The sequence below is a fragment of the Lissotriton vulgaris genome, chromosome 9, assembly GCF_964263255.1.
Source record: "Lissotriton vulgaris chromosome 9, aLisVul1.2, whole genome shotgun sequence".
Lineage (NCBI taxonomy): Eukaryota > Metazoa > Chordata > Amphibia > Caudata > Salamandridae > Lissotriton > Lissotriton vulgaris.
In genome coordinates, this window is record NC_141697.1 from 25,813,768 (window position 1) to 25,826,318 (window position 12,551).

Here is a 12,551-nt window from a genome sequence, read left to right on the forward strand (position 1 = left end):
GGGATTTCTGGGGGACCTCTCGATAAGCGAAGAGGAGGCACGGCAGCAGCACATCCCACTGGCGACGGAGGGGCTCTTCCAACCCCCCGATCATCCCCTTTAGCGTGCGGTTGAACCGCTCAACGAGTCCGTTCCCTTGAGGGTGATAGGGGGTCGTGAATCGGTAGGTGACCCCGCACTGTTGCCAGAGGGATTTCATGTATTTAGAAATAAAGTTCGTGCCTCTGTCGCTGACGACTTCTCGGGGGAAGCCCACACGGGAGAAGATCCCCATCAGAGCCCGGCCGACTACCGGGGCTGTCACAGTCCGCAGAGGGACAGCCTCAGGGTAGCGGGTGGCGTGGTCCACTAGCACCAAGATGAATCGATGGCCTTGTTTGGTGCGCGGGTCCAGGGGCCCCACAATGTCTATTCCGACCCTCTCAAACGGGGTAGTGACCACAGGAAACGGTTGCAGGGGAGCCTTTAGTTTGCGGCCGCTCTTTCCACTGGCTTGGCACGTGGGGCAAGATCGGCAATGCTGGTGCACATCGTTCCTCATTTTGGGCCAGAAGAAGTGGGTCACTAGGCGACTGTAGGTTTTATCTTGTCCCAGGTGTCCTGCCAGGGGGACATCGTGGGCCAGGTTGAGCAGAAAGTCTCTAAAACGGAGGGGCACCACTAATACTCGGTTGGCCCCCAGCTCGGCGATTCTTTGCTCGCTGTACAGCAGATCATTGTCCCAGTAGACCCAATGAGTACCGGAGGTATCTCCTGCGCTTTGGGCGAGCGCTTGCTGGCGGAGTCCCTCGAGGGAGGGACAGGTCTTCTGTTCTTGGCGAAATTGTTCTTGCGTGGGCCCCCCCTCTTGAGGCCACTGGTCGAGGTTAGCAAGGTCGGAAGGTTGAGCTGGTTCGGGGGGAACGTCACGGTCGGTGGTTTCGGCTGGGGCGACCGGGGGCGGTGGTGCCGGCCATTCGGGTTCTTCTGGGCGGTGGTTGGCACGGGCGGCCATGGACCGGGTGGTGACGCACGCCCAGTCCGGGACGCCTAACATCCCCAGGTGTTCTCTTCGCTCCACGGCTGCCCACGGAGAGCTTTCAAGGTCATTCCCCAGGAGGCAGTCTACGGGGGCATCGTCTCGGACCGTTACTTTCAACATGCCGGAGACCCCTCCCCATTCGAAAGGGACGCAGGCCATCCGACACAGACTTTCCGAGTTATCGGCTGATCGTACAGGGCAGAGAATGTTCGGTAAATACTGTTCTGGGGTCACCAGGTGACAGCGGACGGCTGTTACACTGGCCCCGGTGTCACGAAGGGCTTCGGCCCGGCGTCCATTGATGCTCACCCATTGGCTGTACTTCTGGGTGTTAGCGGGTAGGGGGACCCGCGGGACCATGTCTTTCCCCCCTAAGCATGCTAGAGCCATGGCGGCTGGCTCCCACTCTTGATGCTCTTGTTCGTATTCTTCCTGCTCCTCGGAGATCTGTTCTTCCCCTAGGGCCGCAGCGGCCACTTGGCGGGGTCTTGGGCTCTGGTACTGCGGGCAATTTGGGTCGTTTGCATAGTGGCCGACCCGTTGGCATCGGTGACACGTGACATTGGCTCTGTACCCCGGTCGCGCCGGGGTGCTGCCCCGGTTGGCCGGGGGGGTGGTGCTGGTAGCGGGGGCGACCGGAGCGTTGTCTCTTCCTCGTCCTTGGCCCCCTCCTCCTCCTCTGGGTCGGTGCTGACCATTGTTGTTCCGGTTCTGTTCGTAGGACCCATTCCGGCCCACTCTGGTGATCTCCCACCGGTCAGCTTCGGCTGCGAGCTGCCGGGGATCCGTTAACTTGCTGTCGAGGAGGTGCTGGCGGAGTTCAATGAAGCAATTGTTCGACAGATGCTCCCATACCATCAGATTGAACAGTTGTTCGTAGGTCGTGACGTTGCTTCCTCTGATCCAGCCCTCGAAGGCTCGGCTAAAGTAGGTTACATAGTCCACCCAAGTTGTACCCGGGATGCGGGTGCAGTCTCGGAACCTCTGACGGTACATCTCGGGTGTGAGGCCATAGCGGGTGAGGAGTGCCGCTTTCATATGGTCATATGAGGTCATCTGGTGGTCCGGGAGCTGTAGCAGGGTATCGCGGCCCTCATTGAGGAATCTCCCCCATAGACCGGCTCCCCAATCGCTTCTATCGATCCGGTGTGCAGTCATAGCGATTTCATAGGCCTTAAACCATTGCTGGATGTCGTCCTCTCGGAAATATTCTCGGACAACATCCTTGGGGATGTGTACCTTTTTCTCTGTGGCCTCTGAGGTGTGGGGTCGCTCGGGCACCCCTACTTCTTTATTCTGCTTGCGCAGGTTGATCTCGGCTAGGTTCCGTTCGTGTTCGTACGCCAGTTTCTTTTCCTCGAGCTCCCTTTGTCTCTGTTTCTCCTCTCTTTCTTCTCGGAGACGCAGGTGCTCTAAGTTGATTTTTTGTTCGGCCAACTTAAGTTCAACGTCCATTTTGAGCCGGGCCATTTCTAGCTCGTGTAGTCGGGTTCTTTCTCTTTCCTGGATCTCGTCTTGCGAGAGACCCGTTCTTTGCCCTTCAGGGGCCGTGGTGGTTTTTTCTGCGGTGCTTTGATCGGGGGTTCCGGCAGCCCCGGTCTCTGCCCAAGATTCTAGGGCATGCTTAAAATCGTCTTTGGTGCTTAGTCCGGTGGTAGCGATACCCAGTTCGATGCAGAATTGTTTTAGTTCACGATGGCTGTACTCCTCCAATTTCTCCATTTGGAACTTCTCGGTTGATCCGCTTTCTTTAGTTGTCATTGTGATTTCGTTGTGGGGTGAGCTACTCTCTGTACGTTATGCGGTGATTCGGATCGCGCCGCTGGCCACCAATGTTAGACGGACCGGGAGGGTCGGCCGAGACTACGGGGAGAGGTCTCCGGGGAGAGCCGTCTCCAACGACTGTACAGACAAGTAACTTCCCCCCCACAGACGGACACCACACAAGGTTAAAGTTTAACGAGGCTTTATATGCAATTCTTAGGTTACGATGATATGATACAAGGAGGTCTGAACTCAGGGGTCCCCTCGGTTCTGGTCTCTGGTTTAGGAAAAGGGGTAGCGGGACAGTCTTGTTACCAATGAGTGGAAAATAGCTCTCAATCCTCGAGCTCGGCGTTCTAGATGATCGGGCCGCGGCGGAGCCAGCCGGTCCCGAGATGGACGAAGGAAAAACGACGGTCCGCGGCGGAGCCTGCAGGTCCCGGTGAAGATGACGGTTACAACGGTCCGCGGCCACGCCAGCAGGTCCCGACGACGATGAAGGAGATGAAGGTTGCGAAGGCTGTGGCAGCGCCAACAGGCAGGACGATGGTGCACAAGACAGAGCTACGGCAGCGCCAGTAGTCGGCCTAGGATGAGTTCCTCTTTACGTCTCTCGACTCCAAGATACAACTGCCTTCCTGCTCTGGAGCTGCCCCAGTTATAGGGCTGGTGTGCTTTGATGTCCGGACCCTCGCACTTGGAGGTCGGGAGGTCCGGGATGAGGGAGTCCAGACACCCAGCAGGGGGGTGGAGCCAACGCCCGGGGAGGCGATGGGCGAGCGGCACTGGGTGGTGGAGAGCCATCGACACCTCCTTCTCCCATTGACTTGCCAAGTAGCCCGCTCACCTCCTGGGTGGATGGTGGTGCCGGGATGTCTGAGGCCTGGCCAGGCCCAGGGTTGAGGTCGGCCGGGGGCCAGGCGGCCACGTGGGGGAGTGTCCAAGATGGCGCCCCAGGATGGGTGCGTAGGTTGGCAGTGGATCGGACCCACGAGGTGGACATGCTCGAGGGCAGGGGTCCCTGAGGGGACGGAGGACGTGCAAGGGTGGTGTGTAGTACCTGCGTGACCGGGCTCAGGCCTGGTCGGGCCGGGGGAGAGCGGCCTTTCATGTGGCCTGTCCAACACTCATGAAAGGTGACATGCACTCATACTATCTGCCTATGTACTCCCAAGATGTACACATGAGAGGTTACATACACTCATACTGCCTGCCTATGTACTCACAAGATTTACACACAAGAGCCTAAATGCACTCATACTACCTGTCTATGTACTCACAAGCTGTACACATGAGAGGTTACATGAACTCATACTAACTGCCTATGTACTCATGAGATGTACACATGAGAACGTACGTGCACTCATACTACCTGCCTATGTACTCACAAGATGCACACATGAGAGGTACATGCACTCATACTAGCTGCCTATGTTCTCACGAGATGTACACATGAGAGGTTACATGCACTCATACTACCTGCCTATGTACTCATGAAATGTGCACATGAAAGGTTACATGCACTCATACTATCTGCCTATGTACTCCCAAGATGTACACATGAGAGTTACATACACTCATACTGCCTGTCTATGTACTCACAAGATGTACACACAAGAGCCTAAATGCACTCATACTACCTGTCTATGTACTCACAAGCTGTACACATGAGAGGTTACATGCACTCATACTAACTGCCTATGTACTCATGAGATGTACACATGAGAACCTACGTGCACTCATACTACCTGCCTATGTACTCACAAGATGTACACATGAGAGGTACATGCACTCATACTAGCTGCCTATGTTCTCACGATATGTACACATGAGAGGTTACATGCACTCATATTACCTGCCTATGTACTCATGAAATGTGCACATGAGAGGTTACATGCGCTTATACTACCTGCCCATGTACTCACGAGATGAACACATAAGAGCTTACAAGCACTCATACTACCTGCCTATGTACTCACGAGATGTACACACAAGAGCTTACATGCGCTTATACTATCTGCCTATGTACTCACGAGATGTACACATGAGAGCTTACAAGCGCTCATACTATCTGCCTATGTGCTCACGAGATGTACTCATGAGAGGTTGCATGCGCTCATACCACCTGCCTATGTACTCACGAGATGTACACACAGAGCTTACATGCGCTCATACTACCTGCCTATGTACTCTCGAGATTTACACATAAGAGCTTACATGCGCTCATACTGCCAGCGTATGTACTCACGAGATGTACACATGAGAGGTTACGAGCACTCATACTACCTGCCTATGTACTCACGAGATGTACACATGAGAGGTTACATGCACTCATACTGCCTGCCTATGTACTCACGAGATGTACACACAAGAGCTTACATGCACTCATACTATCTGCCTATGTACTCACGAGATGTACACACAAGAGCTTACATGCCCTCATACTACCTGCCTATGTACTCATGAGATGTACACATGAGAGCTTACATGTGCTCATACTATCTGCCTATGTGCTCACGAGATGTACTCATGAGAGGTTGCATGCGCTCATACCACCTGCCTATGTACTCACGAGATGTACACACAGAGCTTACATGCGCTCATACTACCTGCCTATGTACTCTCGAGATTTACACATAAGAGCTTACATGCGCTCATACTGCCAGCGTATGTACTCACGAGATGTACACATGAGAGGTTACGAGCACTCATACTACCTGCCTATGTACTCACGAGATGTACACATGAGAGGTTACATGCACTCATACTGCCTGCCTATGTACTCACGAGATGTACACACAAGAGCTTACATGCACTCATACTATCTGCCTATGTACTCACGAGATGTACACATGAGAGCTTGCATGCGCTCATACTATCTGCCTATGTACTCACAAGATGTAAACATGAGAGGTTGCATGCGCTCATACTACCTAACTATGTATTCACGAGATGTACACACAAGAGCTTACATGCCCTCATACTACCTGCCTATGTACTCATGAGATGTACACATGAGAGCTTACATGTGCTCATACTATCTGCCTATGTACTCACGAGATATATACATGAGAGGTTACATGCGCTCATACTACCTGCCTATGTACCCACGAGATGTACACATAAGAGCTTACATGCGCTCATACTACCTGCCTATGTACTCACGAGATGTACACATAAGAGCTTACATGCGCCCATACGGCCTGCCTCTGTACTCACAAGATGTACACATGAGAGGTTACATGCACTCATACTACCTGCCTATGTACTCACAAGATGTACACATGAGAGGTTACATGCACTCATACTACCTGCCTATGTACTCACGAGATGTACACATGAGAGGCCACATGCACTCATACTACCTGCCTATGTACTCACGAGATGTACACACAAGAGTTCACATGCACTCATACTACCTGCATTTGTACTCTCGAGATGTACACACGAGATGTACACAAGAGAGGTTACATGCGCTCATCTACCTGCTTATGTACTCACGAGATGTGCACATGAGAACTTACATGCACTCATACTGCCTGCCTATGTACTCACAAGATGTACACACAAGAGGGTACATGCCCTCATACTGCCTGCCTACGTAGTCACGAGATGTACACATGAGAGCTTACATGCACTCATACTACTTGCCTATGTACTCACGAGATATGCACATGAGAGCTTACATGCACTCTTACTGCCTGCCTATGTACTCACGAGATGTACACATGAGAGGTTAGATGCACTCATACTACCTGCCTATGTACTCACGAGATGTACACATATTGATGTTAATGTTAATAAAATTTGTACAGCGCACGAATACCCTCAGGCATCTTGGCGCTAATGAACCAAATACTGCTGAACTCTACTTTACTACTGTTGAAATAACCAGGTTTTAAGCTGTTTCCTAAATTACAAATGAAGGGTGATTTTTCTCAGATACAACGGGAGGGAGTTCCATTTTTTGATAGTATTAAATGCGAAACTCCTTCCACCCCAGTTCATCTTATGGATCCTGGCTGGCTGCATAAGGTAGGCATTTGCTGACCTCAGCATTCTATTTGGGGAGTACCATTTGAACAAGTTCTCTAAGAACCTTGGACCTTCTCTATGTAGTGCCCCATGAGCAGTACAGAGAGTTTTGAACTTTATCCGCTGTCGGACCGGCAGCCAGTGAAGTTTTCTTATTTCTACTCTTCCGATTGACATTTTGGAATATCCAGGATCAGTCTTGCCGCCGCTTTTTGTACTGCCTGCGGCTTCCTGAGAAGAACAGCCTGGACCTTGATGTACCAACTGTTACAGTAATAAAGTTTTGACAAAACTAAAGCAGTTACTACTGATTTCCTGCAGGATTTAGGGATGAATGGCAGAACTTTCCTAATCATCTTGATCACATAAAAAGAAGACAACACTACTTTAGAAACTTGGGTCTTAAAGTTCAACTTTCCATCTATAATGACCCCAAGATCTTTTGCTTTTTCCACCGGTGTAGGGGGAGGTCCGAGACTATCCCGCCACCAGGTGGGAGTCCAGGGGGGGAGAAAGATTTCCAAACATTATCACCTCCATCTTACTTGAATTCAACTTCAAGCAATGGGTACTCATCCAGTGGCTAAGAGACGACATGCAGTTGTAGAGGTTAAGAGAGTGATTAATGTCCTTATCCACTGTAGAAATCACCCGCTGAGTATCATCAGCATATGACGTGGGGATCAAATTGAAGCTTCTAATCAAGGGTGCTAGCTCTGCTACGTAAATATTAAAAAGCGTAGGGCTTAAGGAGGAGTATTAAAAAGCATAGGGCTTAAGGAGGAGCCCTGAGGGACCCCACAGGGAAGAGAAAAAGATGCCGACCTAAAATTCCCCAAGTGCACGGATTGAGTTCTCTCAGATAGGAACGCAGTCAGCAGGGCAAGGGCTTTGCCTCCGATACCAATCTCCCTTAGACAACGAACTAAGAGAGAACGATGCACTGTGTCAAATGCTGCGGATAGGTTCAGCAGCACCAGGGCCGCTGAACCTCCGCTATCCAATGACATACGTATTTCCTCTGTGGTCTTGATCAGAGCAGACTCAGTCCTATGATTTGGTCTAAAACCAAACTGGCTATGATCTAAAACTTGATTATCCGCGATAAAATTTGCCAGTGCGGCATTCATAATGTTCTCCATAAGCTTAGCTGGCAGGGGGATTCTTGAAATCGGTTGGTAATTGGCAGTGTCCATTACATCTAAATTACCTTTTTTTAGGAGAGGTAAGATAGAAGCCTTCTTCCATATAGTGGGGAAAGATCCTTGATCTATCATTTGGTTAAATATTTTAGAGAGATGGGACCAACCAAATTGTTAATGGTATGTAGGATTTTACGGGGACAAGGATCTTCTGGCGAGCCAGACTTGACCATAGTTATTAGTTTGGTGACTTGTGAGGGTGAGGTCGGCGCAAACCTGAACCCCATAGTATGTTCAGTAGTGTCATTTGAAAATGTTTTATCCACTGCAGCTGATGGGGTAAACTAATCATAGATATGCTGAACCTTGGATCTAAAAGAGAGCGCCAAGGCGTTGCAAAAATCTTGACTAGTAATAGTAGGTTCATCTCTTTGGGTTGTAGTTAAATTTTTCACCGTACGAAAAAGTTCTTTAGTTGACCCACTAGCTTTTTCAATCTTTGAAGTATAGTAAAGAGTCTTTTCTTCAGTCAACTTTTTCTTAAAGTCTGAGATCATAGATTTGTATCTACTTTTCTTTGTTAGTTCATATTTTTTCCACCAAATCCTTTCCTGTCTCCTGCAAGCCTGCTTACCTATTCTTAGCGCTTCAGAGAACCAAGGGGCTTAAGGTAATTTCCTATTTTTATTGATCTGGGTATTGGGGGCTAGTTTTAAAGAGTTAGATTCAAGCCACCGGTTATATTTAGTAGCTGCCAACCCGATATCCTCCTCCACCTTCTCTTCACTATTGCCAAGCTCGCTGACGAGAGTACTATGGTCAATTTTTTGCCAAGCCCTACCTATGGTCTTTATGTTCTCATTATTAGGATCCTTGGAGAAAGAAAGCTTATATTTAAATACAATAACTTGGTGATCCGACCAAATTACCGAAGAGTAGTGACTTTGGAGATAGCTGGGTCGTTAGTAAACAGGCCATCAAGAGTACGTCCTGCCGTATGGGTAGCGCCCAGAATCAGCTGACTAAGACCATATTCTGCAGTAAGATGTAACATTTCCTCCGTATCTGTCTTCCCTAGTTTCCAAATGGAAGTTCATATCTCCCAGCACTGTAAGAGATTTCGAGTAGAGGCCATACTCTAGCAAAGAGTGGATATTTACTAGAAACTCAGATCTCGGGCCTGGTGGATGATATATCAAAAGACCTTTAAAAGATTCTTGGGCGGAAAAAGTGATTTTGAAAAGCAAAGCTTCACAGGCTGGTGTATCTATTTTTGAGCAAAAAGAACCTAATTCGGTTTTTTGTATCCCCGCAAGGCTGCCCCCTCTTTTTAACTGCCTGTCTAGTCTGTAATTGCTATAGCCTGGTGGAGTCGCAATGTTAAAACAAAAATTTGACGAGTCATCACCCCATGTCTCAGTCACAAATAAAACATCAATTTTATAGTCCATAATAAGATCTACAATATCGTATTTATGTTTCACCAATGATCTCGCATTGATAAGTGCTAATTGTATTTCATTATTTGAAGGGTCCCATGGCCGTCGGCTTTCTTGACCGCTAGGAGGCATGACCAACATATTTGGAAACAAGCTGGCGCAGCCTGGACAAACGGGGTTCACCGTTTTTATCAAGTGACAGCAGTCAAACTGATGGCATTTATTATACAAGCTCTTTCCAGAGTATGTAGTTAAAGGAGTATTTTCTGGAGCGCGTGAGACAGAGTTTACGGCCCTGGGCCCAGTACAGGCATGGACGGGTGCAGACGGGCTCGTCTTTGGCACGCGGCCGTTCCAGCATGGCCTTTATGTCGAGGAAAAGTCGCCAACTAGAGTGCTGACCACAGGAAGTGAGTGCGCAGTGAGTAGCCTAAACTTGAAACTAATGAGGTCCTTCCCTCTGTACAAGCGGTATCGACCGTGACGGACCGGGGAAGCCTCCAACAAGACTACAGGTAAATTGCCCTCAAAAACATTAGTTATGAGAGGTTACATGCACTCATACTATCTGCCTATTTACTTCAGAGATGTACACATGAGAGCTTACATGCACTCATACTAATTGCCTATGTACTCACAAGATGTACACACGAGAGGTTACATGCACTCATACTACCTGCCTATGTACTCACGAGATATACACACAAGAGGTTACATGCTCTCATACTGGCTGCCTACGTAGTCACGAGATGTACACACAAGAGGTTACATGCACTCATACTGCCTGCCTACGTAGTTATGAGATGTACACACGAGAGGTTACATGCACTCATACTACCTGCCTACGTACTCACAAGATGTACACATGAGAGGTTACATGCACTCATACTACCTGCCTATGTACTCACGAGAGCTTACATGCACTCATACTACCAGCATTTGTGCTCACAAGATGTACACATGAGAGGCCACATGCACTCATACTACCTGCCTATGTGCTCACGAGATGTACACACGAGAGCTTACATGCACTCATACTACCTGCATTTGTACTCACCAGATATGCACATGAGAGGTTACATGCACTCATACTACCTGCCTATGTGCTCACGAGATGTACACACGAGAGCTTACATGCACTCATACTACTTGCCTATGTACTCAACAAATATGCACCCAAGAGTTAAGATATTTTTGGGAGGAAGTAAGAGAGGGAGCGTATCTTGAGGAAGACTTTAGTGAGGGAAGAGATTATTGGTGGTGGTTTCACTTGAGGAGAGAAGGATCCATGAATCTTAAACATGTAGATCTGTGGAAGTCGTGTAGTTGTGGGTCCCCCAGGAGTCCCATCGAGCGATGGGAGGGAATGGGGATTTACTTCGGGTGCTTCTGTGTTTTGTAGCTGTGGGTGTAGGAGTTTTGTTGAATCCAGTTGCTACCTGAGGGTAGGGGGATCTGTTTACAATCTACATATGACTGACGTCCAGCATCATCAAGGCCAAGGCGTGAGTGAAGGGATGACGAGTGGAGGGGGCCGGCTTGGGGAACCCCATCATTGACTCTATTCATGGTGGTAAAGGAGGAACCTTGTTGATGAGTGAGGATGTCAAGGACACAACTGGACCAGTGAACTGTTTGTTCTTCTATTCAGGTGTGTCTGGAACTGAGGCAAAGACCACACCTGTACATACTCGTCTTTGCTCAATATCTCCCTCACCAGGCTGTGCTGGGATCGAGGCGCTATGGTGGAGCGCTGTATAGGGGCTGGATGGGAGCTCCCTCTCCGCTTAACTTGAGGGGGTCTCAAACTTTGGTGGAATGCACCAAGAGGGGAAACCGGACACAGGGGGATGGGCACAGTCAGTCTCATCTGGTCACCCCAAGCCTCTTGACCCAGAGAGAGCCAGTGATCCATTTGAGATAGCAGCCATCCTGGACGAAGCCAGCGTCTGGCAATAGACAGACAGGAGGCATCGACCGTGGCCAGGGCGCCCCCTTCAGTGTTAAGCAGAAGACTGCACCAGATGCCTCACCGCAGGGGTCACTGGGTAAAGTTCCTGGTGCTGCTGCACTTGCGGAGACGGCTTTGCCTCCTGTATCCTTCCATTCTGGTCTGTGTGATTACAAGGATATTGACTGCCCGAGGATGTAGCGCCTTGGCCGCAGTGTACCATCAGGGCGCTGTCCGGGATGAGAGGCCTGGCCCTCGTGATTTACTTGACTCTGTGGGACAGGTAAGGATTGAGCGAGTCGAGGCGCTCCGGCCCCTGCCCCTGCCCGGAAGCACCGATGCATGCCTCTGAAGATTAGGGTATGTGGAAGGAAACCACGCCCAGCTCTGTTGCTAGACCGGGAACGCTCACCCTATTCGGCATTAAGGAGTCGCAGATAGCGCCTGGAAGGCGAGCAGTGTGCCGTTACCAAAGCTCGCACTCACTGGGTGGGTGAGAGCACCAGTGACTGGTGGATTTCAGGCCATGACCCCTGACCCCGCTCTTGCTCAGACTCTTGGCCGGCCATGGTCCTCACAGCCCAAATCCTTCCAAACCTTGGAGGCTTCAGCAAGGGAGCGTGTTTGAAGCGCCTCTGATGTGTCACCGTGGCCTTGGCTGCCTCATACGTGCCATTGATCTCGCCCCCCTTTCAATCAATCAATCAGGGATTTGTGAGGCACGCTACTCCCCGTGAGGGTCTCAAGGCGCTGGGAACTTTAAATTGAACATGCTCCTCCCCTTGCACAGCATCACAGACACCCCCCACGGACACCTTCCCTTGCACAGCATCACAGACACCCCCCCACGGACACCTTCCCTTGCACAGCATCACAGACACCTCCTCTTGTACAACATGTCCGTACACCTCACCTTGCACAGCATCATGGAGACCTCCCCTTGCACAGCTTTACAGACACCTCCCCTTGCACAGCATCATGGACACCTTCCCTTGCACAGCATCACAGACACCTCACCTTGCACAGCATCACAGACACTTCACCCTGCACAGCATCACAGACACCTCCCCTTGCACAGCATCATGGACACCTTCCCTTGCACAGCATCACAGACACCTCACCTTGCACAGCATCACAGACACTTCACCCTGCACAGCATTACAGACACCTCACCTTGCACAGCATCATGGACACCTTCC